We start from the raw sequence: 26,644 nt of genomic DNA, 5'->3' as shown, positions 1-26,644 counted from the left end.
GGGTTCAGATGGGAAAAACAACTGCAGCAAGCTCTGCAGGGCCCCTTAAAACACCTTCTGGAGAACAGACCCCTGTATTCAATCATGGGGACGAGGGGGGATAAAGCCAAGAGCTTAAAAAAAATCAGGTGCGAGACACAAAACCGACGCAAGCTCCTTATCTCTGCCACCTGATCCCACTTGCTGGTTCTGTCCTTGGAGTTTTATGAGCTTTCTTGCGCCTTCCATCGCAAGTTCAAAAACTGGATTAACAACATCTACAAATAACATAAACTCCAATTCTAACCATGGGAATTAGAGCAGAAAAGGCTTTGTTGCTCCTTTCTATGGGAGGAAAATAAGCCTTGGCGGGATCAGTGTCTGTGTGAGAGCATTTCCATGGCGGTGGCAGCACCCCAAGCCACGTCTGGTGCAGGTGCAGAGCACCTCATGCACATGTTGGCGGCAGCTCCCCATCCCCAGGCGCTCTGGGGCCCCCGGGGATGCGGTGGCCGGGGGTTTCAGCCCGCTTTGGTCAAACCAGGCTTGCAAACACCCCCCTCACCCTTGCAAAGACTGCACAGCCTTGGTTAGGTGGGACAGGACCAAGCTACACAAAGGGGAACATAAAGGCACAAGGCACAAACCTGAGGCACAAGAACCTTGTTTATGACCCACAGCCCCAACCAGGTTGCACCAGAGCCGCAGGCCAGACCAGCAGCCTCATGAGCAGCACCTGGGAGACCCCATGAGCGGCCTCACGAGCAGCACCTGGTCCTGCCCGCAGATGCTATAAGAGCCCTGCCTGCAGCCTAGGGCTCTCTCAATCTGGAGTGGTGTGGGTGCTGTGAGGTGTCTGGTGCAGGGTGAGGGACATGGATCAGGAGTCAGGACTGGGCTGTCCTGAGCAGAGCTGCCTGGAGGGCTGCAGTGAGGAGACTGTGTGCAGGGCTGCCCCTGTCCTGAGGCATGCAGGGGTGTTAATGGCCATGTGCCTGCCGTAGGGTTGCCCTGGCCATGAGGACATGGACCATCTGGACGGCGTGCAGTGTGCCCTGAGGAGAGGACTTCCCAAGGTAGGGCCTTGCGCTGTGCGTGCTTCGTGCTGAGGGGTGGTGGCGTGTGGAACTTGTGGGATATGTGCCTGAAGCCTGTTGGGTTTGGTCATCATGAGCTTGTCCATGAGGTGGTGCCCTGCTTGTGATTGGGGGGTGCCGAGTTTGTGATGCCTGTCCTTGGGGGCCGGGTGCTGTTGGGTTGGTGTCTCTGTTGTGGGTGCCAAGGGTGTGGGTGCTGCAGAGCGGTGTGCGGTGCGGGGCTCCCCGTGGTGAGGGGTGCCCTGCTGCTGTGGCAGGGGTGCCCTCATGGGGCTCCCAGTGGTGGGCGTGGGAATGTGATCTGATCCATGTGCGGAGTAGGGCACCCGGAGCAGCATGCGGTGTCCTGTGGGCTGCTCCTTGGGAAGCGCCGCAGCTGTGTGGGTGAACCCAGTTGTTCCCTTGTGGCTGTACCCCGGTGGGGCAGGGTGTGGGGGTAACTGCTGGCCAAGCCATGCCATGTGTCTGATGTGGGGTGTTGCAGCGAGCCAAACGTGGGAACGTGTGGGCAGTGTGTGCTCACGTCAATGGAAGGTGATGCTGGGTTGGCAAAGCTCATCCCAGTACTGCTTCCCAAGGAACCAGTGCCCCCTTGGTGCAGCTGGATATTGGTGCCATTGGGCCCTGTATGGATTGCGCGGTCTGTGAAACCCTTCTTGGAAGTCAAGAACGTCTGTTCTGCTGTTCCTCCTCAAATAGGATCGTCTATGTAGCTTTACTACGGATTGTATTTCCCAGCTCTCTTCATTTTCTTAAATTAAACTACAAGTTGCTGAAGTCATCATAAGAAACACTGGAGTCAGCTAGATTTTAAAAACAGTTAAAATGATATAAGACCATTTTCTTTCAGAAAACCTTTTAAAATTTAATTATTCTTTTTCTTTTCACTATTTCTGTCCTCTTTCTTTTGATGATGGCATTGTTGAAACCTTCCATTAAACATCCCATAAAACTAACACAGACAAAGAAATCAAGCTTTGAGCAGGATGGGATGGTTTTTCTGACAATATGAGGCATCTTGCTGCCAAGCTGTTGTCCTCCTGAAGTGAGAAATGAATGAAAGAAGGGGTTGCTTGGGGTGGCCCCTCTGCTTTATGGTCAGGCTAATGCCTCATAACTAGCATTGCAGAATGATACCTACTCCTTAAACTGATTCCTAGCGCTTTTGTGGTGGAATATAAAAATCTTAATAATAGTTATTTTAATAGTGCTTAGGTTACAGGCTGTCAGGCCCGAACATGGACTCGAAGGTGAGGGCAGCGGGCACAGGGTGTGTGCAGGCCAGACTGGTACTGACAGACCAGAATCTGCAGCTGGGCGAGGAATTGCCTCCCGTTTTCTAAATGTGCCAAGTGCCTCCCCTCTGCTTCAGATCTTTGTGGTGCTGAACTTCAGATGCTGAAGGCAAAACTAGCTAAAATAAATGTGAAGGATCCTATTGTAAAATTTTCTGGTATTGAACTTAAGCTATATGTTTGCTTTTATTGCTGTGTATGAATGTGCACATTAAAGCAATTGATGATAGTGTGGTAATTGGTTACATAATCCTTGATGAAGATGGCTGTTATCTCCTCAGGATTGCTGCCTGCAGTAAGGGACATTAAAGCAGATTTGTGCTCTTGGTGTTGGGGTAGGAGCTGTGCGGATGTAGTTGGTGCCTTGCCACCCCAGCCTCCTGCCCGTGTGTCAGGAGCCCGGCAGCTCTTCAAAGGCACCTTTCACCAGCCGAAATGCAGGCAAAATTAAAATTTAACTCATTTAATTCAAGCGCAGTGTCTTGCAGCAGTGATCAGAGGATCATCTGGATGCTTTTGCGGAGCACTTACAGGGTGCAGCGTTGTTTGTTTTAGCCTGTTTTCTTTGTGTGCTCTGCTGGGTTTGGTCTTGCCAGGAGACTCCTGTGCTCTGCTGCACGTATGGTTTTACAGAATGGATTTTGGAGGGCGAATACATATGCTCACTGCCTATTTCTTGGCAGCTTGCAGTTTTTGGAAGCTGGTGCCTGATTCTGGTGGTTTTCTGTGCTGATTCTATGAAAACACTTAAGATTTCAGTTATTTTAAAGGCCTTGTATGATCTGCTGTTGGTTCCCTTTTCTGACAAAGCCTTAGTGGAAGCTGATCATCAGCTACCCTGTTTTTCCCGTCTCTTATGGTTATGATGGCTTTTATTCAAACGGGTTTTGACTCTGTCCATCCTTGCCTTGCAGTTGCACCTCTTTGGTACAAGTGAATTTCAAAGATACAGGAAAAATACTTCTAATGTGTTGGATTTGCAAATATGATGCATGCGTGGGTTCGTTCAGGACCGTGATTCCTCTGGCTTGCTCCAAGGACAGCATCAGATGCTTCGATTGCGAGTGGCAGAGCTGTGAAATGCTCTGGTGTCCCAAACTGCAGGGCCCTTCTAGCTGGCGGCTAATGCATAAACCAAACCAGAACCCCCTTTGTCTCCTCGTGGCAGAAGGTGGTGCAGATGACTGAGCAAAGTGTCACCTTAAAAGATAAAATGGTATCAAAAAAGTGCAGATTTGTTTCAAACAGACTTATTTTGCTTTAAAGTTTCATTTGTCTCATTTTGCTTATTCCAGATGTTGCTCCTGTGCCTCATTCATTACAGCAAATCAAATAAACAAATGAAAAATTAAAGCTATTGTTACCCAGCTCTTCCATCAGGGTTTTTTCTGTAGTTCTTTGCATATTTATAATGTTTCTTCAGGCAGCATGTCCAATTAGAACAGATGGCTGATAGGTTACATTGACTTACCTACTCCAGGAAATTGGGCAAGTGTCCATGTCTCCAGCAAATGAACCAACATATAGCAAACTTGGAAAGAAAAATACATCCGAGTCATTGAAAGTTATTTTCAGTTTCTTATGGTGTTTTTCTTCTGGCCTTTTCTCCTGTGCTGTTCATTATCTGTTCTGGAATTCAAATGGCATATTTTAGGTATTAGAAATAACTCTGCTTGCTAGATAGAATTGATGCTTTTTCCTCTATATGCATGAATATTGAGATACAGACAGATCTGAATGGAATTCATTCCTGAAATATTCTGAATGCTAGAATATTTCTTTACCCCCTTTATTTAATTTTTCTGTTTAGAATGAAAGGAGCACATTTAAATAATAAAATGAACCACAATGTGTGTTCTGCTCTATTCACAGAATTTTTCTAATTTCAGTTCTTTCTACAGAGGTTCTATAAATACCTTTACATGAAAATGCCAGAGAAATAGGTCATAGCAAGAATTGCAGTATGTACATTTGATAGAAGTTCTTCCAAAGTTCTGCTTTCTTTCAGATTGCTTCACAAAGCAAATTATGTGGTGCCTAGGCTGGTATTTTCAAATGCACCTGTTTGAGATCTGAAGGAAAAACATGAGTAGGACCTCCCCACACAGCCATAAGTTGAGAACTGATTATTTTTAAGACTTGGGAGTTCAAATTTCTTTTCAAACCTTTTGTTGAGCCTTTAGGTCTCAGCCTCTAGCAGTCTTGGCCAGCACTGGAGGTGCAAATCTCTAAGAGCCAAAATTGCAGGTATTTAACTCTTGCAGGATTTTAACTCCTGGGCAGTCGCAGAGGTGTCTGGGCGGTGGGGGAGCAGCGGAGGCCGGGAGCTGTTGTCAGGCAGCTCAGTGACTGAGACGAGCCACAGAGAGGCTCTCACAGTTCACTGCAGATGTTCCGGCCTTGCTGCAGCCCATCCAGCGAGACAAGGGGCACCCACAGCAAAGTGTCATTCCTGGCAACGAACAAACGAAACTTTGAATGTGCAGTGCTGCAAAGAGGCTGCTGCCTGGCACTGACTTCATTCAGCAGTTAAATTTGGTCATTTGGAGGGTCCTGTGTAGAAGGTGTTGAGATCTCCTTGAGTCTCTGCGTGCAGCCATGGCTGAAGCCTTTTCATTTATGGAAAATCCACTCAAATCTCTCCTTAATAATACTTTGCTCTGTGTATAAATCCCCTTGATGTTGGTGTAAAACAGTGAAAGAAGCTTGCAGGTGGCAGTGTTAATCAGGAGAGGCAGGGGCTGCCGGCTGTGCTGGGCACCTGGGCGCTGCGGAGGCTGCTCCGGTGCTGCTCCGGCTACTCCATGTTCGAGCTGGCCGGCGTGCTCGGGCTGAGATGCACTGGGCTGCTGCCAGCCTTATCTCTGCGTTAGAGGCCCTCAGCTCTGACATGCGAGGGTGGCCAAGGCAGGCTGGGTGCATCACATGCTCAGCAGCACGTGGTACCTTCCCCCAAGGGCTCCTCGTCAGCTGCATGCAATGTGCTGCAGCTCTTAAACACTTGAGAGGCTTTCTGAAGAAATACGTGTGCTGGAAACAACAGGTTTTTTGTAAGAGAAAAGCATTTAAATTCTGCTAAATGTGTGACAAAAAATAAAATTCTAAACTGGCTTTGGCAACAAGCTATGTGGAATTTTTTTTCTGGCTGTGACGCTGAGATTTTTGGATTGCTGTGAACACAGTTGCACTAGAACTCCTGAGGTGGGTAGCATGCACTCATGTGAATCAAAGCACAATTTGTCTGACTATTTCTGCAGAAAGCTCTGGGCTTTTAAAGCTCTTCCAGAACCAGGTGGAACTGGATCTTTCAAGAGACAGGATGTACCAGTACAATTCCAAATTTGATTTTCTTCCCAAAGTGAGTTGGAGAGACTTCAGGTAATCATCTGAGTATGTGGATGCTTGAGTTGAACAGAACTTTCAGCCATGAAGAGCTGCTCAGAAAAGCTCCTTCTGGAAATAGAGTAATACTAAAAGACAATAAAAATAATACACTTCTGAGAACTACCTGGTCAGCTAGCCTTGTCTCTGGAAAAGAAAGAAGGTGTGGATTAGGGCACTTGTAAATGCGAGATCGATTCCTGCAAGGCATCAAATGTTCATCATTGTTAAAGAATAAATCTGGATACAGGCTCAAGTATCTTTCACCTCCTGCAGTCAGTAAGAACTTGATTTCTTGAACGGATAGTTTGCTCCCATTTTAGTTGGAGTGAAGATTCCGGACAGTACCTAAAGGGGGGGGTGAGAGGAATTACTTGCGTTTACTTCATGCAAGGGAAAATGCTGAGCAGTTTGTGTGCAGTGATGCAGAGGGTTGGGGGCAGAGCTGTAATCGGCATTGGGAAGGAGCTGCTCAAGTGCAATCAATATTGCAGGTGCTTTCAGCAGGCTGGGTGACTGGAGTGTGGCTTCTCTGAAGGTGGAACTGGCTACCCTGCTTTGGCTTCTTGGAAAACTTCAGTTTGTTTGCTCATGTATTTTATCTTAAATAAGGGAGTCATGACTATCATACTGATACTTAAGACAAAAGTCCTTGAGTACTTCCATTTAGAGTAAACTATACCGACTCAGGCTAAAGCAGAAATGTCAGCAGTGCAAGCCCTCTTTTCCTCACTCTTGAGATATTAAAGCCTGCAGGGTGGCACTAGCCTGAAACAGAAAACAGATTCGATCCCGGGTGAAGCTCTGTTTTTTCTGGTACACTGGTCTGCAGGAAGAAGTGCTTCCCTTACAGGAGAACAGAATTAGCAGAGCTGCAGGGCAGCCCCAAATGTCTCTGCTCCAGGTGGGCTCTTCACTGAGGAAAAGGCTTTTTGCAAGCAGCAGCAGAGCTGCCCACGGTAGCTGGACAGCCACACTGTGCAGGGGAAGAGGAGGCATTTTGGAGAGTGAACGTGTTCTTCCAACCTGGTAGTCTCCGTGGACCTGGAGAACAGAGCAGTCTCATTGTAAAATATTCATAGGCAGCTGCTCTATAGCATTTATCCCAGTGTTGTTTAAATCTTGAGCTAGTCTATAATTAAAGCATTTATGTTTCAGATGCTTAACAGGGTGTTTTAAATGTTTAGGTCTTGTAAATGATGTTTATTTATGGTTAGCTAATTAAGCTAGAAGAGTTGAATTTGGTCTCAAATATAGACCAAAATGACGATGACGTTCCTTGCAACTTTGGAAGAGGCCAATGCAAGATGAGACCCTCCCTTCCCCTGGGGCAGCTTGGGGCACAGCAGCCATGCAGCAGCTGCCGCCTGGGTGTTCTGGTTGGATCCTTTTGGATGCAAAATGTTGTTGGGAAGTGACATGGCAATTAAAAGCTGCCTATCCCAGGGTCACAGGTGCTACCTTTGGGCTGCTCTGGGTCTTGAGGTGGGGTGGAAATAGCTTTGAGGACTGGGGAGGGAACCTGGTGCAGACTCTCTCTGGGATGTTGCTCAGTTGGAGCTTATTTTCCATGTATGAGCTATCATATTCTTTTGGTAAAAAACAATTATTATCTTGCTGATTTAAGTGTCAACTCCAAGGCTTGGAGTCACTTCCATTTACAAAAACCCTGGCACAACATGCCCACTTGTGCAGCCCCTAGCGCTGTTGTGGTGTAAATATCCCCACTGCAAAGGAGGATCCAGCTGAAAGCTACTGGTACCACCTCTGAGCTGCATTTCATGCTTTTCAATAATGTTTGACTTCATAACACAGTATTTATGTGGATATATTTCTTGTGAGGACGGTGTGACCATCCTGTGCTGGCCTGAGGGAGGCAGGGGCTGCGGTGGGGCTGGGCCCCATGGTGGATATGGGGCTGGGGCTGCTGGAGCTGCTGCAGGTGGGAGCAGCCGTGCAGGCTGAGGGGGCAGGCACGGAGGAGGCTGCTGGGCCTCCTCATGGTGTCTTTTACTGTTTGGAGAGAGATGGGGATGGTTTTGGCGGAAGGAAGTATTTCCTAATTAGTCTTCATTGGCTGAAAAAGCCTGTTTCAGCCATAGCTGTGATTAATGGCCTATAAGGGATTTTTCACATTTGCAATCTGTGGATACAGGCTGGTGGTTGCAGAGGTAAAACTAACATGAACAGTGATTCAGGGCTCTGGTTATTGCTGGGGGAGGGTCTCAACTCATCTCTTGCCATGAAGGTTATATGGCTAATGCAGGAAAAGCCGTGTGCTGGAGGTAGCAAGAGCTGAATGTGTTTGAGATGTGTTCTACCAGTATCTGTTTCTTTTTCTCCTGTTGCTATGTTGCCCCTGAGGAATTAAAACCCTTGCTCGGAGCAGAGCTTTGCTGCCTGGGCAGCTCTTAGGCCCTGTCCCTGTGTTCCCCAGCGCTGCCTCCAGTGCATCTGTACTCGCTGCCCTGACATCACAGGAGACCTGAGGCTGTGGAGACAGCTTGATGTGCTCAGTAGGAATGAGGAGATTTCGGGCTGTGCTGCTTGCATCTCAGTGACGAGCTCTGAGACCATGGGAGGCGTCTCCGAGCTGCTGCTTTCTGCTCTGTCTCATCCCGTTCCACTTGAAGGGGCTGCGCCTTGCTGGTCGTCTGTGTCCGGCAGGACCGCGGGCACCGTCGCCAGCACTCCGGGCTCAGTCCCTGCAGGCGGAACACGAGCACTGCATCGTGGCACTGATGGTTCAGTGCACCTTCTGTGGAAATCCGCTCTCTGTGTGCAAAAGGCTTTTAGAAATCGCACATGGAACTTTATTTTACTGTCTACTGGGCAATTGACAGTAACTTTTGCAATGCAAAACCCTCCAATTAATCAGATTTTGTGATGACTTGTCCCAGAAGAAAAAAAAAAAATGATCAAAGTGTAATTCAATGAACACTTTTCCCAGTAAGGGTCTGTGATGCCCTGTATACATTTTACAGGGGCCAGATGGTTTGTGTGTTTGCCAAATGTCACATTTAAATTCATGGCATCTATGACTGCCTCTAACCAGTACATTTTAGTTAATGTAAATCAAAACACAATCCTAAATTACTTGAACATTTTTTTAAAAAAAAATCAACACTTTAATGTAAATGTTCTCAGTCCGGCTCAAGTAGGGCTTGCTTTTGTTCGCTTTTGGGAGCCATCTGTGCTTTTAAAGCATGACTTTGAAGTAATAAAAATAGCTGCCCAAAGCAGTGGGGCGGGCGAAGCGCTGTGGCTGCGGCGCAAGGGCAGCGTCACCACGGGGACCTGCTGAGTCCCTCCTTCGGCGCCGGGCACTGCCCCGCGGCGGTGGCTCCTCGGGTCAATGTGCGGGGATGTGCAGGGGAACCGTGCCCAGAATGGTGTGGATCCTGGGAAAACCGTCCCTGATGCTGAAATGCGGGGGCTGACTTGCTTCTCGGAGGGAGTCCTTGCCACGGAGCAAGCGCCCCTCTCCAAAGGGATCATCCCCAGCTCTGATGTTCCCGAGGGTGGAAATGGCCAGTAGTGTTGCCTGGGATAAAGGAGTCCCTGTGGGGGATGCTGAGGGGAGTCAGGGTGCCGCTTGGCTCCTGCAGTTCCTGAAACACCATGTTCAAATCTGAACAATTTCATCTGGATCTATGCAAATTTATGGCATAATAGGACATGGAAATATATGTAAATGTTGTCAATTATTATAAAGCAAAGAAGCACATGGATGGAATATTCCATTAAATGTTTTATACAGCATTTTTGAAGTTTCAAAAAAAAAAATCTTAAATACCAGTGAACTGGAATTGAGCTTGGCTGTTCCAAGCCCATTACAGTGGGACATTTCTTTTAAACTGCTTATTAATCTAACCTTACTATATAGATTTCCAAGAGAATACTCTTCACTGTAACATTATACCTTCACAAATCAGGGAAATGTCAACTCTTGATTTACTGACAAAGCAGACAACTGACATAATTTATCTCACTTGAGATCAGTTCATCAAACTTGGGAACATCTCAGCTGCTGTAAAATTCAGGCATTTGATACAATCATGTCTGCTTAAAATGCAAAGGATAACCTACATTTTTAAAATGCTGTAAAAAAGAACAAGAAGTGATGCCAAGATGAAAATTTATGAGGCACGGAGCTGGGATTTGAATTTAGCATTTGCTGCGTAGTGGAGTGTTGTTACTATCTTGTTTGCACAGTTGAAAACTAGTTTTAATAGAAAGATACAGCGGGAGGGATAAGCTTTTAGTATTCAAGCCCAACGCCTGCTCTGACCTGATGTTATATAGGAATTTTTTATGTGCACCCTTGATTTAAAATAACATTGGTTGGTACTTGTGGTCCCTTGTTAGGGAGCCTCTGATTAGAGCTCCACATGTTTCTGCAATTTAAGTGCTTGTTGCATTCCAATGTGGACTTAAACCTGCAAAAATACAGATGAAAGCAAAGTATATAATCTTAAACACCAGCTAGTCTGATAATGCTAAAATGGAACTAGCTCTGCATCTATGTCACTGTGACTAGTATACCCAGGCTATAAATTCTTTTGGTTTAAGGCTTGCCCGTTGTTGGTGCTGACAGAGGCTGGCACAGCGGGTGTTGTGCATGGCTACAGAGAGCTGTGGCAACCACATAACAGAGTAGATAAAATGCAGTGCCCTGGCAGTGCGACCTGCAGGGACTATGTCCTGCAGTTTTATGTTTCTGCAGCATCAGAGATGAGACTTCTAAAATACATTTAAATATGAAGTCTTAGATTTTAAAAACTAATATGCTCTGATTACCTCTAGGTAGCTAGAAAATGGCCAGCTTGGAATGTGGTTTCTCTTTTCCAGCTGAAGGGCTTTGTGTGAGAGCTGAATAACTACAGTGTGAAATGAGTGATTATTTACCGTGGGACCCAACTTTGGGTGCTTTAGTTGTCACAAATGTTCAGGGCAGAATTCTCAGGATGGATGAGGGAAATCATGTTGACATAAAACCTGTTTCAGGGTAACACATTTGAAAAATCCCAACTTGTGGCTCAGTCATTCCCCAGAATATTGTAACAAGAACAAATTAGATGTTTCTTATTTTTTTCTTCAGTTTGTGCCTTGCCTGAAGAGAGCAAGATGGGAATATTTTCTTCTATATGTTTTTGCAGTTCCAATGTCTACTTAATGTGTGCATAGGTTACTCAAAGGACCTAACCTTAACTGAGTAGTGCTTTTTCTCTAACGTGTAGACCCTTGTCTTTAGTCATTCTTGTTTGCAGAACTAAAGCTTTATGATAAATAGCAGGAGTAAAAAAAAATCATGCTCCAGCTGAACCTCAATTATATTTTCAAAAAATATTTATCAGATCTCTTAATGTGTGCTGCAATTTTGTGCTGTCAGCCAAGAGCAGCAGGGCTGGGTGGGAATTTTCCTCTGGGAGAAGGAGGGTGCAATATCAAGGCAGAGCTGCTGGCTTTGGGGGGACCTGCTGCTTCCAGTGCATCTGGCTTGAGGACAGATCAGTGTGTGCAGCAACCTCGCTGCCGTGGCTTTTATTGCCGAAATGGGGGAAGTTGGTAGGAAATTAAGAACTGTTTTCTCTTAAACTGCAGCTTCACTTCCCTAGTTCTAGGTAGGAAAAAAATGAATGCCTCTAATTTCATGAGTCTCTGAATTTATTTTGCTTAATCTTTTTTCTACAGCTATTTACCACATTTATTTAGTCAAAAATCCAACAACTGAATGCATGCAGAATTAAGTTAGATCCTTACGTGCACATTAAGTAAAGATTGAAGGTTCAAATTAAGAATAAATCAACACTTGCAATTGCATTGTAGAATTGTTGATATATAGAAATCCATATGTTTCTAGTTCCCAAAAGTTTGCTCATGTGTAATACTACATATAAGGCTAACATTTATTATTAGAAAAATAAAGCTCTTGAGCTGAGTGGGAATAAAGCATGTGCTAAAGACTGCAGGTGTGAGTGCTTTGAACAGATTCTTTACCAGGTTTTCAAGGGAAATTTAGTTTGATGGTAACTGACAGTTTGCATGTCTGCCTTGTTCTCAAATTATTAAATACTTAAGAGGAGCTTCTGGGTCTGGTGCCTCCCATAGGAGAAGGGGGATTCCACTCTAATCCATCAAATACTGAGGCCTCCAGTTGTTTCTTCTGACATCATTTGTACTTCTGCTATTGACCTAAAATCTGTCTGGGCTGTTTATTGTAAGCATACTGTTTGCTCCTATGCTGATGAAGCAACTGAATATGTATTTCAGTACTTTGCAGAAGGAATTTTGTCAGCTGTAACTTTCTTGTGGTCTGAGTAAATCTCACTGTCTTGGCCTCAGTTTTTCTGTGTGTTTGTGAGCAGAAGCTATAGCACGCTGAAGGGATGAATGATAGGATGCTGCTGAAGGGCTGAGGACAGGCAGGGCACTTTCTTGGATGTGCTCTTCAAAAAAGGTGCCTTTTACAGAAAAGGAGGGACTAAGACAAGTGCTGGAAAAACAAATGGTACCCAGAGAGCAGATTCCCATTTCAGATACATATATAAAGAAGGAAACCATAGCAGTATCATTCAAATGTGACAGCAGTCACTCCAACCTTTGCTATTACGGCACAAAATTACATGTTTTTGCCAGAGAAATAGGAAGGACTGATAAGGAAGACAGCTGGGATTTGCTTTCTTATCTATATTTTACACATGCTCTTTCATTTCCCTCCTGCTCCCCCATTTCCAGGATCCAAGTTGGCTTTTCAGTGTTGGCTCTTAATTTGCATACAATGGGGAGCTTTGTGCTGCACTTCCTAAGCCCCATGGACACCGATGGAAAATGAAATTGTTTAATTCAGCTGCTCCCAAACAGGCGGCATTAAAGATGATCCAGCCTGCGGAGGGTCGTTCCTCATGGAAGTGTGAGCAGAGGGTCCTTGTGTTGACCAGAGGAGCTCTGGTGGGAGGCGGCTTTGGAGCACTCCATGTACTCCATGTACTGCAGTGCTCGTTTTGCTGCAGTAATTGCTCTATCTGCACTTAAAGATCAGGCTCTGGGCAGTTGCGCGCACAGACTGCACATAGATTCCTGCAGTTGTTTCAGCAGCTGGAAGGGAACCAGGCGCTTTGAGTTGGGCCTTGAGACTGCACTGAGAGCTCCAGCCGTGCTTGGCACCCAGCCGCTCTGGCCTCTGGAGCAGCTTGGCACCCTGACCGTAGGAAACCTTCATCCCCAAGCACCCGGTGGGAGCTGCGTGTGGCCCTGCAGCCCGTGGTGCCACCGGGTACTGGCTCCCACGGTGCCGGTGACACTTGTGCTGCGCTGGCCATGTCTGCTCGGGGGCTAATGCTGCGCATGCACTTGTGCCTTGGTCCTAACGAGCACTGTGAAACCCTCCGTGTGCTCCACTGGCAGGAGTTGTGTGCAGCTGTGTGTGCTTGTGAATGAGCAATGCATAATGCATGCTATTACAACAGCGAGGAATTCATCAGCAGTTACGAACAGAAGCACAATCCTGCTCATTACGAGGTAATTGGAAGGACAGGCATGAAGGGCCAGGGGGGACTGAGGTGTTTTGACTTGCAGCCTGGTGTCCTGTTAAATATTTGGCTCTGTGTTAACAGCACTAAGGTGCAGATGTTCCTGCTTCTGTTTGCGTGTTGGGAGGCTCAGGAGCAGGGGGAAAAACAGAGCTGAAAATAGGGAGAGAATGGCCTCTAAGCTTGCGTGACCTCTATCTATAGTTAATGGCAGCTATTTAACTGTTAATCCAAACCCAAAGGATGTGAAAATTAGGTGTATTTTTTTTCTCATGTATGCTCCAGATCTTGGTATTTGCTAAAAGAAAGCAGAACTGGCTCTAGAAGGGTCTTGCAGGTAGCTCCAGTTGAGAAACCGTAGTGAATTTGACTTCTGGCAGCTGCTGAAGCCAGGTAGGGCTAAGCCAAGGCTAGACCTGGTAAAGGAAAGGGCTGCTCGGCCAGTCTCATGGGCCTGGGAGTGCAGGGGCTCCTGTGTGTGCCCTGCGTCCTGCTCTGCTGCTGCCTCCGTGGCTGCTGGGGACGATGCTCTGGCTGCTGTGGAAGCAGCAACATGGTGGCCTCTGCAGGTGGAGACATACCTATCTGCGCAATTTTTAAAACATTTATTATTTATTGTAATGTAATAGATGAAGGAGCAGCCATCGCCAGCCACAGAAATGTTGTTGTGTGGTTCTTCCAAATAGGAATATTGTGCTTGGGTATTGCCCTCAATAGGCTACTTAGAGGGTTGAAAGCAGAATCCTCTAAATGTGTTTTGAAAGTTAGTCCTGTGCAGGTTTGTATGGGTGCTCGGGGACAAGAGCTGGGCTATTGAGGCTGGATGAAATCTTTGGATCACAGTGTACATGAGACACTCAATGAGATTAATTTTTTAAGCTGATTAGAGAATTGTGCTGACTGATAATTGCACATGTGTTATGTGGAGAAAGCTGAGCACCTGTTTGAGCTTGCCCTGCCATCTGCGCTGCCTGTGTCCTGCAGAAAGCACCTAGTGTTTGTGTGACTGTCCCTGAAACAGGGCTCTGGTACAGAGGTCACTTCCAGTGCCCTGACTCTGCAGTTTTCAGGCATTGCAGAGCACTAGCAGACACACATGTGCAGCCGTCAGCTGTTTGTCCTTGCTCCAAGCCTCTCGTGTAAAAGCTCTGGAAATAGCTGACAAGCAAGGATATTAGTGGCCTTGGCCTGCGGAGGCACCTTGCAGGTGCCTCCATATGGAGGGGCTGAAATGTAGGCTGTGTTCATGTGTGCTCATGTGCCCTTTGCATGGTCTGTTCCTGTGTTCTGCACCTGGAACCAAAGGAGCGTTTGACCTGCTCTAAGCAGCTCTTCCCAGTCCTCTGCAATGCGCAAAACAGCTGGCAGAGTGAACAGGAATCAGGACTCCCTGGCCTGGGCTCCAGCAAAACTTTCATGCAGGGGCACTATGTATTTTTTTTAGCAACTTGATTGTATTTCTTCTCAATCAATAATGGGCCATTGCAGTGGAACCCTATATAGCGGGTTGTTTTCTTATTGCTGTTTTTAAGACCAGCTGCTTGAAATTAAAATAGCTCTTAGGCAGAGCTTATATAGAAACAATTAAAAGCCTGGTGTTTGGGAAGGCTTTGCAATTATGAACCCATCATGTTCTGCCACCACAAAGATTTGTGCCTCTGGCATCAGTAGGCAGAGCTGTGTGTGAAGATAAGTACAGGAAAAATATCTTTGATTGTGGTCTGAATTCTAACTTTGATTTGCTGTTTTTTTTATTTGCTATCATTAATTTTGTGTGTTTTGCCCTCTGTGGAGTGGTTTTCAGCTCCCTGAGCTGGGTGCAGGTTAGAGCAGTGCAAGCGAGGGCTGCCTGCTGCTCTGCAGGCAAGTCCTTAACCTCCCTTGGCAGGAGTTTCCAAAGCATTATTGCTATGGGTGAAAATCTTCCTGCATTTTGAGGTAAATCTGCTCAAATTTCCATTAAATGTAGCTTTTTCTCTGCAGACATTACCTTTCAAAATGACAGGACCTGAGCGTAATGAGCTGTGGAGGTCTAGGGGAGTTGGAGCTAAGACATGATATCCAGGTGCAACCCACACCATCCTTCTCAGAAGGGAATTTCAGGCATGGTAAGACCCTGTCCTTACTTGGAAACTTATTTAGTGTTTTTTGAATTGGCTTTTAAGATAAAGTCTCTGGGATATAGAAGCCTCTTGGCCTCCTAAGTAGAGGACTTCTAATAGAGCTCTAGGCAGGAAGTGTGACCACTGATTCTTGGCAAGTTCGTGGCATTCTTGACCTGATGTTCAGCTTTTACCCTTTTGGTAATATTTGCAGAGCAGAGTTTTCAAAGACTATTTCCATTCCAGATCCATCAACTCCAAGACATGTAGGTATTGTAAACGTATATGTGCATGCACATTCTCTAAAAAAGGAACATTTTCTGTATGCTGAAGAAAGCACCCAGTGAAGTGTGCCCCATACAGTGTCAGAACTGCAGCAGTGATATAATTAATGTGTCTTCCCTTCCTCTTATTTAAGAGTGCCACTGCCAAGGTGCACATGCCAAGTGCTTGATTCCATGTGCCTTGCTGGAAGGTTCTGACCCTTGTGCCTGAGGGTGCTATTACTGCTCAATTTGACGGAACACATGCTATTTCACTGAAGAAGCAAAACCATTAAACTTGACAGCACCTTAATTTATTCTATTTTTTCATTTAGCAGAAATTATTTCCTATTTTATTTGCATTTTTATTAGGAGAAGCACAGTGATGGAGTTGCCTAGTCTCTTTAGGCTGCTGTTCATCTGTTCAGACTGTGATGTGTGAATAGCAGCAGGACTATGAATATGCACTGCTTTGTTCATGCCAGAAACTTTAGTGTAAGCTGTTTAATAAATAGAGGCTTCTTGGTGTTAGTGACCTGGACAGGAGCTTGTTAAATCAAGTGTCTTGAAGTGGAACACCCATCCATATATACACCCTGGAAATGACTGCTATATTTTTAAGTTCTTGCCTGGAATATAATATTGTCTGATTCAGAGCATATGTTAGGTGAAGAGGTCATAGGTTGTAGTGAAATGGGATGTTGGGATCACTTGGAAGGTGCTGTATCCTTGAAAAGCAGCAAGCTGTGGCATTGCACAGCTGCATGATCCTGGTGCTTTCAGCAAGCACATGAATTTTTATTTCTACTTCTTGAAGATAGCTTACCTAAAGTTTTCTCTGATGCCTTCTAGTTCCTAATTAGGGTCTCCATTATGAGAAAATGCAGTTCCTTAACCCAGAGTGCTTATCCACATGCACAGGTCAAACTGGGTTTGTTCAGTCCAGAAAAGACTGAAAATGCAGGAAATCTCAAAATGCTTGAAACGTGGGAAGGGGCATACCCCCTGAGAAGCACCTTGGGGAAGGGCTGGGTCTCTGGGGTCTGGCTCCAGGCAGGAGGCTCTTAGGGAAGCTCCACTTGGCTGCGTGCAGGCTGGGCTGTGCTGGGTGCCCTGGTTGAGGGGTGCAGTGCCTGCCGTATGTGGCATGCAAGGGAAGGGGCTGCTCTTCTTTGGCCCTGAGCCCTGTGATCCTGTGAACCATCCAATTTGTTGCCATCGGAGCAGTGCTGTGGAGAATCTGCTCCTTCCCATGCCCAGGGGATGCCTGGACAGCCTCAGACCTGGGGTCTCTGCTGCAATTTATATTCTTTTAGAAAATGCTAAGTGCTTGAAGTATTTTGTCTAAAATGGTAATAACCCCCTCAACAACAATGCAGAATACTTTTTGATAAGATCATTTTAAAAGGTAACTCCTTATAATAATACAATTTATTCTTTATGGCTTGGGGGCAAGCTAAGATCTAAATGAAGCATGTCTTCCATTAGAACCCTACGGAAACAAACTAATAGGCTGAAAAGAAAACCATTTGTAATGTTACTATAATTCACATGATTCATTAAACAGAAATGGAAAATGATAGCACTTTCCCCTGGAAGAAAAAAATCCTTATGGAATTACATGCTGAGATCACTTAGTTGAACTATTTTATTGACTAAGCATCTTGTTGTGCTGATGTGTAGATTATATGTGCCTGCAGCCATTTATTTTTTCATTTGCTAAAATTAGAACTGTTGTTTATTATGGGAATGGTACCATGTATTTTCCCCTCCAGCTGTAGCTGCAGCCGTGGCAGGGGCTCTCTAAGAGATGCTCTGACAATGGGCATTGCTGGAGCAGTCGGATGTATCCCTGGTTTCTGTTTCCCAGGTCACTGTTTGAGGGGAAAAATTGGAGCGGGACTGCAGGGCTATGAGTCAGTAAAAGCACAGAAGTGATGGCTTTTAGCAGCTAAAAATAAATGTATGTGTTTAGCCAAAAGGCAGCGTGCTCCTCCAGCGGCTGGAACTGGGAGGGCTGCTGGAGAGCCAGGAACTCTTGTCTACGTGAGCGCAGGAGCTTTGAGCAGTGCCAGGGTTAGGGAGGGAATGCAGACACCGAGGGCTGTTTCCTTGGTGCTGCGAGGCTCTAGGTGCCCACTTGGTGTCTGGACCTGGCTGCGGGTGCTGGGGCAAGTGGAAGCGACCGAGTGGGAATGAATGGAGTTCAGGGTGCTCTCTATGCTGGAGCGTGCATCCTGTCTTCCCAGAAACCAAGGCTGTGGCTAATTCCTTTCCAAAGCTTTGTCCTTGCCCCCTCCGTGCCATAGTGGAGGGACAGCAGTGCTGAGTACAGCACCCGCAGCCACTGCTGCTTGACGTGGAGAGGGGGACCAGTCCCCAAGGACAGGAGTGCCAAGTGTTTGGGATTGCTGTAAAGTCCAGGTGGAGACCAAGGGCTGTGCCGGCTGTGGGACCTGCCCGGGGGCAGGATTTGGAGCAGGGAGGCCTCTCCAGTGTGCGGTGGAGGCCGGGTAGAGGCTGCCCCGTGGGATGGCTGTGGGCTGCACAGAGGTATCCCTGGGGACAAGGTGCTGGTGCTGCCCTTGAGGCTGTTGGTGTCTCTGTTTTTGAGAAGTTTCTCTTGCCGTGCGTGCTCAGCCTGCTGTGCCAGCCCTGATTAATGTCACAAGGCAGAGAGCACCATTTAAAGGATTTTGGGGAAAACAGCACATGGAGCAAGTTTTAATGCTGATTTTGACAGCCCTCATGTTTGTGGCCTTGACATGCTGCAGGGTAGACTCCCTCTTCCAGTGGCCATTCATCAGAGGCATCTCAGGGCAGAGGAAGATATTAAAAGGCATTTTAAATGAGTTGGGGATGACCTCAGGAGTGATGAATGCGCTTGGGAGCACTAACTCATCTGACAATCCCACATTCATCAGTGCAAAATCAATCTGAAAGATGCAGTGGGCTGCAGCTGCGCTAATGTTGATGGAGGAGGCTGGAATTGACAGAGTATCTTGGCACTTACTATCCTAGCGCAGGGAAACAAAACACTTGGTTTGTAAACATACACATGCATATATTTTCCTTTTATTTCCTGTTTTGTGACATGCTATACAGCAAGAAAAATAGCAGACTGGGGGAGCTAGGTATTTTGCGACAGTCTTATACATCTCTTCATCTGGTAATTCCAGTGGAGCATTTCTTTCCATGCCATGCAGGAGGAAGCTAAACTACAGCAATGAATTGTAACTTTCCTGCCAGTGTCATTTACATTTTGTTTTATTAGACAAAAGTCAAGCAATTAATCAGTTGATTGCTTAATTCAAAATTCAGTCAATTGCAATTTAGGCTTCATCACTAGGCTTTCCACATGATGAAATGTTTGATAAATTTGATTCTTTAGGTTGCTTTGCTTTGGCGGAGGAGGGGGGAAATGGGATAAAAATGAGCCAGAACATCAGCCTTTCTGAAACGGAGTGTGAGCAAAGTTCCCCAGGGCTTGGGACTGCCTAAGCAGGGTTTAGGGAATGTCCCTAGGGCTGAGTGAGCACCCTGAGCTCAGGGCACTTGCATTTCTGCAGAGTTTTAGGTAGATTTAACTCCTAAAAATCAGGTACTTAATTTCCAAATGGCAAAATCCTTCTGGTGCAGGTAACAGGCACAAGCTATAAAATACATTGGAGACCTTCAGCCCTGCAGTAAAAATACAGCTCTTTTGAAAGCCCCTAATCAGAGCACTTCTCTGTGAATTGGAGTGTAAAGGCAGCATCACCAAATCTGTGCTTGCTTTGCACCAGGATGCCGACTTTGCAGTGGAGAATTCTTGCTCAGTGCTCTCCTTAACACAAACCAGTACATCTGCAGTCGCTCCTGCCTTTTCCACTGGAAACCATCAAGGAAACTGTCACTCCTATGGCCCAAACAATCTGCAGCAGCCTTGAAGAGGGTGTCCAAGCTCCTTGGGCATCTCACCTTGGTCACAACCTGCGGCTCTCACTGGGGCAGATGCTCTAAGTGCCCAAGTCCCCTTGGGCACCTATGGAAGGTGCCTGCCCATTGCCCCTGAAATCAGGGCCAGGTGATGCTATGGAGATGGGATCCTGCTCTTGCTTCACAGCATCCTCTGCTAGTGGGAAGCAGGAGAAAAAATGCTGCTTTTACCAGCTAATATTTTATTATTAGTTTGTATTACTTTAAGAAATTCTCTGCAGTGGAATTGCAATCTGGTAAACCTGAAGCCCATGAAATGAGATTTTCAGTTCTGTGAGCTAGCAATAGGTGTGATACATTAAAGCAGATTTACTCCCCACATAAGGGAGATTTTGATGGGAACTCGGATAAATTAACCACAGGCAATCCCGGTGTGGAGCAGGGCACTGTGCGCCTCCTGACCCGGCTGTCCTCGTGCAGTGAGAGGACCCATGTCCTCTCATCTTCTTGTAGTGTTCGAATGACTGCCCCCCAAATGAAGTTATCTGCAGTTTCCTGCTGGGAAGGGGGCAGGGAGGGTCTTGGAGAAGGCTGCGCGAGGCTGGCAGGGTGAAGTGATGGGTATGGGTGCGAGTGGGAGCTGGGAACCAGCCCCGCACGTGGCCAGTGCAGGATGTGCAATGAGGGCCCCGATCACCGCGGGGACAGCGACCGCTCCAGCTCTTCGTGTTTCTGCTCACTGGACGGCGCTTGACTCCCGCTCCGCATATTTACTTCGGAGTTTTTAATGGGATGTAATTGGAAAAGACTTGTACCACATTTGCATATTGATTTGACATTTAAGTATATGATTAAGTAAAAGCTGCTGAGGTCATCACTTGACTAAATTGGCTTAATGAATGTTGATTACACTGTACATGTTAGTTTAGTGAGATGTCTCTATCTGCTGGGTCTGTTAGCACATTCTGTTCAATTATTATTGATTAGGCTGGGGGAAGATGCCAGGTTCCTGAGCCTTGGTGCGGGCAGGCAGGGTCAAGGACGTGTCCCGTGAGCATCCAGCCTGCTGTGACTTTGTCCCTTTCTTTTCTCCAATGGCCAGAATCATCCCCAGCACGAGATGGCTCCAGCTGCTGCTCAGCACCTTGGGGTCTGGTAGGAAGCCACCCAGATGTGTGTGCCTGTATGGAGAACATGAGGTGCTCACCAGGAACCTGGGCAGCTGGGGCAGTTACGGGTGTCCCAGGAGGCTTGGGGCTAATTTACCACCTAGGTCAGAATCAGAGCTGAATTCATGTCCCCTGTGCTCTGGACTAGTCCTCCTTGGGTTGCTTGTTTTGCAACCACTCAAAGCATTAACGTTCTCACCTGAAAACTTGTTTTCTCCTGGAAATGTAGAGTTGTCTTTTCTCAGCAGCTTTAAACCTTTAACTTGCTATATTTACATGAAAGGTGTAACTTCTTATCCCAGGTAGGCAGTGTGAAAGATGGGATATTTTCCTTCTCATTTGCTAATGAGAGTCCATTCATCAGCCCCAGGAATGAGTATTAGTCTTTGTGATGGCAGCAGAAGGGTGATCCAGCTTTCCTGCCTCCCCCTGCTTAGCGGAAGAGAAAGAAATGAGTGCACATTAGACCGAAGCACAATTGCTCATGAATTCACCACATAACTGATTTGAAAAAGTCAGATATTAGGAACCTTAATTAAATTTGACTTGATCTTGTAATTCCAAATGCAAACAGCTCAGGAAAGCAAGTCAGTTTTTGCCTCGCTTCTGTGAGCAGAGCCCGCAATTCCCTGGGATGCTACTGTACAAGATGACATGTGTGTCTAAGTGCTCCTGGATTCTGGGCTGCTGGATGAGACAGTGTAACTGGTGTGGGGAGCCATGGGAAGGCAGAGAAGCTCCAGGGAGCAACAGCAGCTTGTCCTGGGTGCTGAACATGCTGATGAGCTGCAGAAACACAGGGAGGGAAGGATGGAGCCTGGTGTTCGAGCCTGGGCCTCTGCAAGCATCAGCAGCTGGTGTGTGGCTCCAAATGCCCCTGCGTCTGTGCCGAGTGCTCCTGTGCAGCTCGAGGCTCTGGAAAGAGGGGTGACCCGGCCTGAAACCTGCTGAAAGGAGTGGTGTTTCCTCTACTGATTTCAACAGCTTCTGCAATTGGCCTGAATATTTTAAGCCTCCCCTTCAGAAGAGAGTTGAGGATGCTCTCAGCCCCCAGGCATATCAAGCACTTGCTTAGAGTTAAGCTTGTGCCCTTGTGTACTGTCAATCTAGGGCCTAAGTGGCAGATAAGATGCCCTCATGCTGAAGAGAATAATTTATCTACGTGTATTTTCTGCCAGCCTTTATGCAGTGCTTTGCTAAATACATTCGGGGTTGATGAGGCCAGAGCTTTGCTGCTGTCTGACCACGGCCCTTCAGGACTCTGCGTTTTTGGGGTTTGTGGTTGACAAGAGGGGGGGTTCCTCATGCCCACAGGCCCTGTGGTGGCAGAGGGCACCACGAGCCTGTGGGCGCTGCTGCAGAGCAGCTTGCATTGCTGCCTGCACTCAGCGCTGGGAGAGGTGCCATTGGGGAAGCTGCTGCAGAGGGAATTGCGCTTCCATATGGAACATGCTTCACTGGCATATGCCATTAATCCTGCACGCTGAATTATTCAGCAGTTGAGAGTAATGCATGGTGGAACAAAGGCTGGCGCGGTGCCGCTCTGCAGCGGGGTCCCGAGCAGCCCCATGCAGCAAGCGCTGCTGATATTGGCTGCCTGGGAGCCCTGCAGCTCGCGGTGCTGCTGCGCCAGCTCCGGGCTGTGGGAATCGCCTCTGAGGCCACTGCCTGTGCCTGTGTGAGCAGAGCCTTCCAGGAGCTGGCATGGGGGGTGTGAGTAGCTCAGGTGGTGCCCCGTGAGGACAGGAGTGACACCCATGGGACAACTTGAGCAGGGGAGAGGGAGGCCAGACAAGGCAGGGTCTCCTGACAGCCCTTCCTGAGCCCCTTTCAGCACTCAAACTTCCTCCCTGGCTTCTGCACCCAGTTTAAGATATCCGTGTCCTGGGGGTGGGAAGGGCCCTGAGGGGCAGCGGTTTGACAGACCAAGTGACATGTCCTGAGCACTGCCCACCGCAGCAGCAGTCCCAGTGTTAAACCCAGCTGCATTAACATTTAAATAGAGGGTTCCCTGGCAGCCCACTGACCAAACTGTGTGCACAGCTGGGTAATGTTATCCTAGATGGGTAAAAGCTGTAATTTGGATACCTTAGAGGAAAATTGCCATCCATTTATCCTCAAATCACACCCTGAAGAGGTCCTGCTGACAACTGTACCTTCTTAAAATTAGAAATGCTGACTACTTGTGCTGTGCATTTGTCCCTGTGTCCCTCTTTTGTGCTTCCCAACGTGCTTGGAAACGAGCTGCTGGTTTGCAGATGGAAGCTGCTGGGCAGAGCAGTGGTGCTGGTGTGCGATGCTGAGCGCTCGTGCCCATGGTGTGGAAGCACCTTTGCTTCTACCTTCTGTGTGCAGAGCAGCTCTGCCTTGTGTGTAAAGGCAGAGCTTTTACTTGTGTGTAGTGGGCAGCTGGCTCTTGGGCGAGTTCCTCATTTATCTGAGCATTGCAGGACTGAAACATAAGAGCAGGTGCCCTCAAATGAGCATGTTCCTGCCAAGGGTCTGTATTGGTGAAGGTGTCTCCTGCGTGGGGCTTTGCGGAGGTGCCACGTGTGCCCTGGCAGGTTTGCAGTGTGTGGGGCTTGTTCTGCTCATGTGCTGCCTGGCAGCAGCTGCTCCAGGCACCCGAGCGGAAAAGGCCGCTCATCCCTTGAGTTGGCTCCCACCTTCAGCCTGGCTACCACGAGCACCCGCTGTCCCCAGCTGCTCTGGAGACACATGAAGTCGAGCACAGTCAGTGCAGGATCCTGCAGGAGCAGCGGAGCTTTCTGGGGCACTTAAGTCCTGATGCAAAGAGTGTGTTTGAAAGGGTTTAAAGAACAACCCTCTTTACTGCTTTGGCTGCTTTGACATAACAGATCCTATCAGCCACCAACTTCCCTGGCCATCGAGTCATGTGTGCAAAATGGGTGAAAAACCCAGAGAATTTGGCTATGATTTATATCTCACAAAATGAGTTTAAGTCCCAGTGCAACCCATTTAATGAGCATATGAGGCAAAATACATTGCAGCTGAATTGCTGAGTGTGTCTGTTTTTCCCATAGAGCTCATTAAACCTTTTTATGTAACATTGCTGCAGCCACACTCCCCAGATGTGCATCTCAGCCAAGGCTTTCATGTATTTTAATATTTCCTCTTTTTTGTCCTTTCAGTTTTAAAAAAATAACTCTCATTGAACAACTGAAGTAGCTTAAGGGGCAAGTGAAATATCTTTCTTATTTGTTTTTAAGAGAGGATCTAGTGTTTTGCTTTAACAGTGTAAATTCATCCTGGAAAGAAAAGCTCCTGTTTGTTCCCAGCTTCAAGAATCTAAGAAATAGGGAGCATGGTCAAAAGCAAGGCCTGAAATTCCCTGTTGATGAGTAAAGGAGGCCCCAGCTGGTCTGCTGGAAGCAGTTCTGTTTTGGGGCCTGGGGAGCCCATGGTCATAGGTCTCTAAGAGCAGTTTAAGAAGAAATGGGTCAGGTCTCTAGAGGCAGTTTAAGAAGGCCTGGCCTTGGGAAGGGGCCTGCAGCGCTGGGTGCCAGAGCTCCCTCTTGCTCCTGGGTGTGCAGGGGGCTCCTGCTCCAGGGCAGCGCTGGGCACAGCTGGGGAAGCACACGCTGATGAATGATGCAGGTACTTCCATTAAGATAAGCTTGCTGCAGCCTGGGGAGGGAGCACACAGTAATTGACTTGAAACAAATTATTTAAAGCTCGAGAAAGGCACACCAAGTGTCTCTGGATTTTTCTGTCTGTTAAGGAGCCATGGGATTTGGATTTTGAATCTTTTTGCGAACCTTACAGCTATTAGAGGAACTGATTCTTCTGCTACTGATTCTACATATTGTGTTTTCCCTCTGTTCTAATTTTTTTTTCTAGTTCACTTTCTCATGTAAAATCTTTCCTAATGGCTCTCTTTGAATCCTGGAGCTGCTTCCACTGTGTGTGACCCAGAGTCTGTTGGTTATGAGCTTTTCTGCAGTCCCATTTTGCCTCGGTCCCATCACATGAACTTACACAGCAACTTCTTTAAAATCAGGTTTTTAGTTCTTACTACAAACTGATCTGTGTTTTTCTGCCTGGATTCCTGGGTCACCTACACCCTGCAGAGCAAAGCTGAGCTCAGCTCTGCTGTGTCCTGCACTGGACATGGTGAAACGCTGGCTGGAGGACAGCACAGGGGAATTAACAACAGCACAGGCAAGATCAGAGTGAGTTTGAAGAGAAGCCTGGGATCTGACCTGCCTTGTCTTGTTGAGCCAGACGCCAAACTACTGGAAGCCCTTGGTTCACTTGAAATGGGAAGGTCTCTTGGGCTTTGGCCAAGTAATTAGGTTCCAAACTTGAAGTGTCTGCCTTGAAATGAGAATTTAAATGAATTAGCAGGTGCTGAAGGGGCTATTGGAACTTAAAGGATAGGTATAATCCTGGCTTGGCACTTGCAGCTTAATTATGGTCAGCTTTGACAGTAAACAACAACATAAGGAGAGAGCAGAGCCTGGCCTATGCAGCTCGGGGTTTTAAGAATTCTTTTGGAAGAACTAGAAGGCTTCCTAATTAACTTCCCCGACCCGCTAGTGAGCTCGCTGCCTGAGCTGGGCTGCGCTCAAACTTGGGGCTGCTGCCGAGAGCTGGGGGGCCGCGCGGGGCTCCCTGCTCTGATGCCTCTCCCAGCCACATTCCTGGCGTGGGAGCTGCTGGAAGCTGGAGTGTCTCCTGCACCTCAAGGTGTTCGCACAGCGGGAAGGGGCTGAGAGCCTCCCATGTTCTGCAGAGACAAGGCGAGGGCTTAGCTGCTTGTCAAAGCCTTATCTTGTTAGTCAGCTAATTCTGCACCCCTTATTTATCAGCAGTCAAATCTCATTGTTGTATTTTGAGCACCGCACCATTAACTCTGTTATTTGTCCCATTAACGTAGTCCGTCATGTGCTGGGGTTTGCCCGTCGTGAGCACGGCGCTGGTGCGTGGCTTCGAGTGTGGACCGCGAGGGAAGACAGATGTGTCTCTTGCCTGGTTATAAGCTGGAGCTGGCAAAACGGAGTGATTTAATGAAGTTTTGATACAGTTCATCAAATACTGAAATGGGAAGATGCAATATTAATTTAGGAACTCATTATCATTTCAATTGTAGTAGTTTTGAAGAGTGTTAATAAGAGGAGCTTGTGGCAGTTTGGAAAGATGATGCATTATTCTAAAGGTGAAAATATTCTTCAAAATTATGTTTCATTTGATACCTAAACATTGAGCATATTCTTGGTATCACCATGTAATCATTTTTGCCATGTCTACCATGCTAAGAGGATGTCATCACTTCAGCTGTTCCCTATGCTGTGCTGCAGGCTTGTGAAGCGACCAAGCAAGAGGACTTGAGGACACTGGGTTGACAACTTTATTTTTAATCCTAAATTCTTCTGTGGAATCAAGTGACTTCAAACCCCATTAATGACAGCAGGACCTCTGCAATCAAAAGCAGGATGCAAATGTGTCATCTAAGCCGCGCTCCTGCGGTGTCAGGCTGACATTTAGTGCACGTGGTGCTGACCACCATTGCTCTGATGCCTTTAATCCCTCTGCACTGAACTTAGTGCACCTCGGGGAAAATGAATTGCTTCTTGTTCTGCTTAAATAGCAGCATGATTCTCAGCTAAGATCAGAGTCTGTTACAGATGACAGAAGACACAGGGATAATGTCTTGCTTTTGTACCCAGGTGCAATTTAATAGAATAATTGGCGTTTAGCTTCTGAATTGAACATATTTGGAGGCATTATTTGGAGAGCCATTTCTCCAGTACCTGTTGCTGTGTCCCAGACTGGGACCAACCAGTGCACTGAACATTCCTTGCCCAAACCTCAGCTTTTGTGGCCATTTCTAGACTCTGTCCAAAGTTGCTGTTTTCCCTCCTAGGAAGAGTCCAGCTCGGGTTCA

The 26,644-nt window shown here is 47.0% G+C and overlaps 1 long non-coding RNA gene across 1 annotated transcript; it reads left to right on the top strand.

Annotated features, from left to right (window-relative positions):
* Positions 1–990: 990 nt before the first annotated feature.
* LOC112950733 lies at positions 991–26,352 on the top strand. Its single transcript, XR_003250071.1, has 2 exons — positions 991–1,055; positions 25,637–26,352. It is a non-coding gene; the product is annotated as an uncharacterized LOC112950733 (long non-coding RNA).
* The last annotated feature ends 292 nt before the right edge of the window (positions 26,353–26,644 follow it).

This window comes from Nothoprocta perdicaria, unplaced genomic scaffold, assembly GCF_003342845.1.
Source record: "Nothoprocta perdicaria isolate Ctin4 unplaced genomic scaffold, notPer1 scaffold_33, whole genome shotgun sequence".
Lineage (NCBI taxonomy): Eukaryota > Metazoa > Chordata > Aves > Tinamiformes > Tinamidae > Nothoprocta > Nothoprocta perdicaria.
The sequence above is the reverse complement of the archived record's forward strand: the minus strand, read 5'-3'. Positions and strand labels throughout refer to the sequence as shown.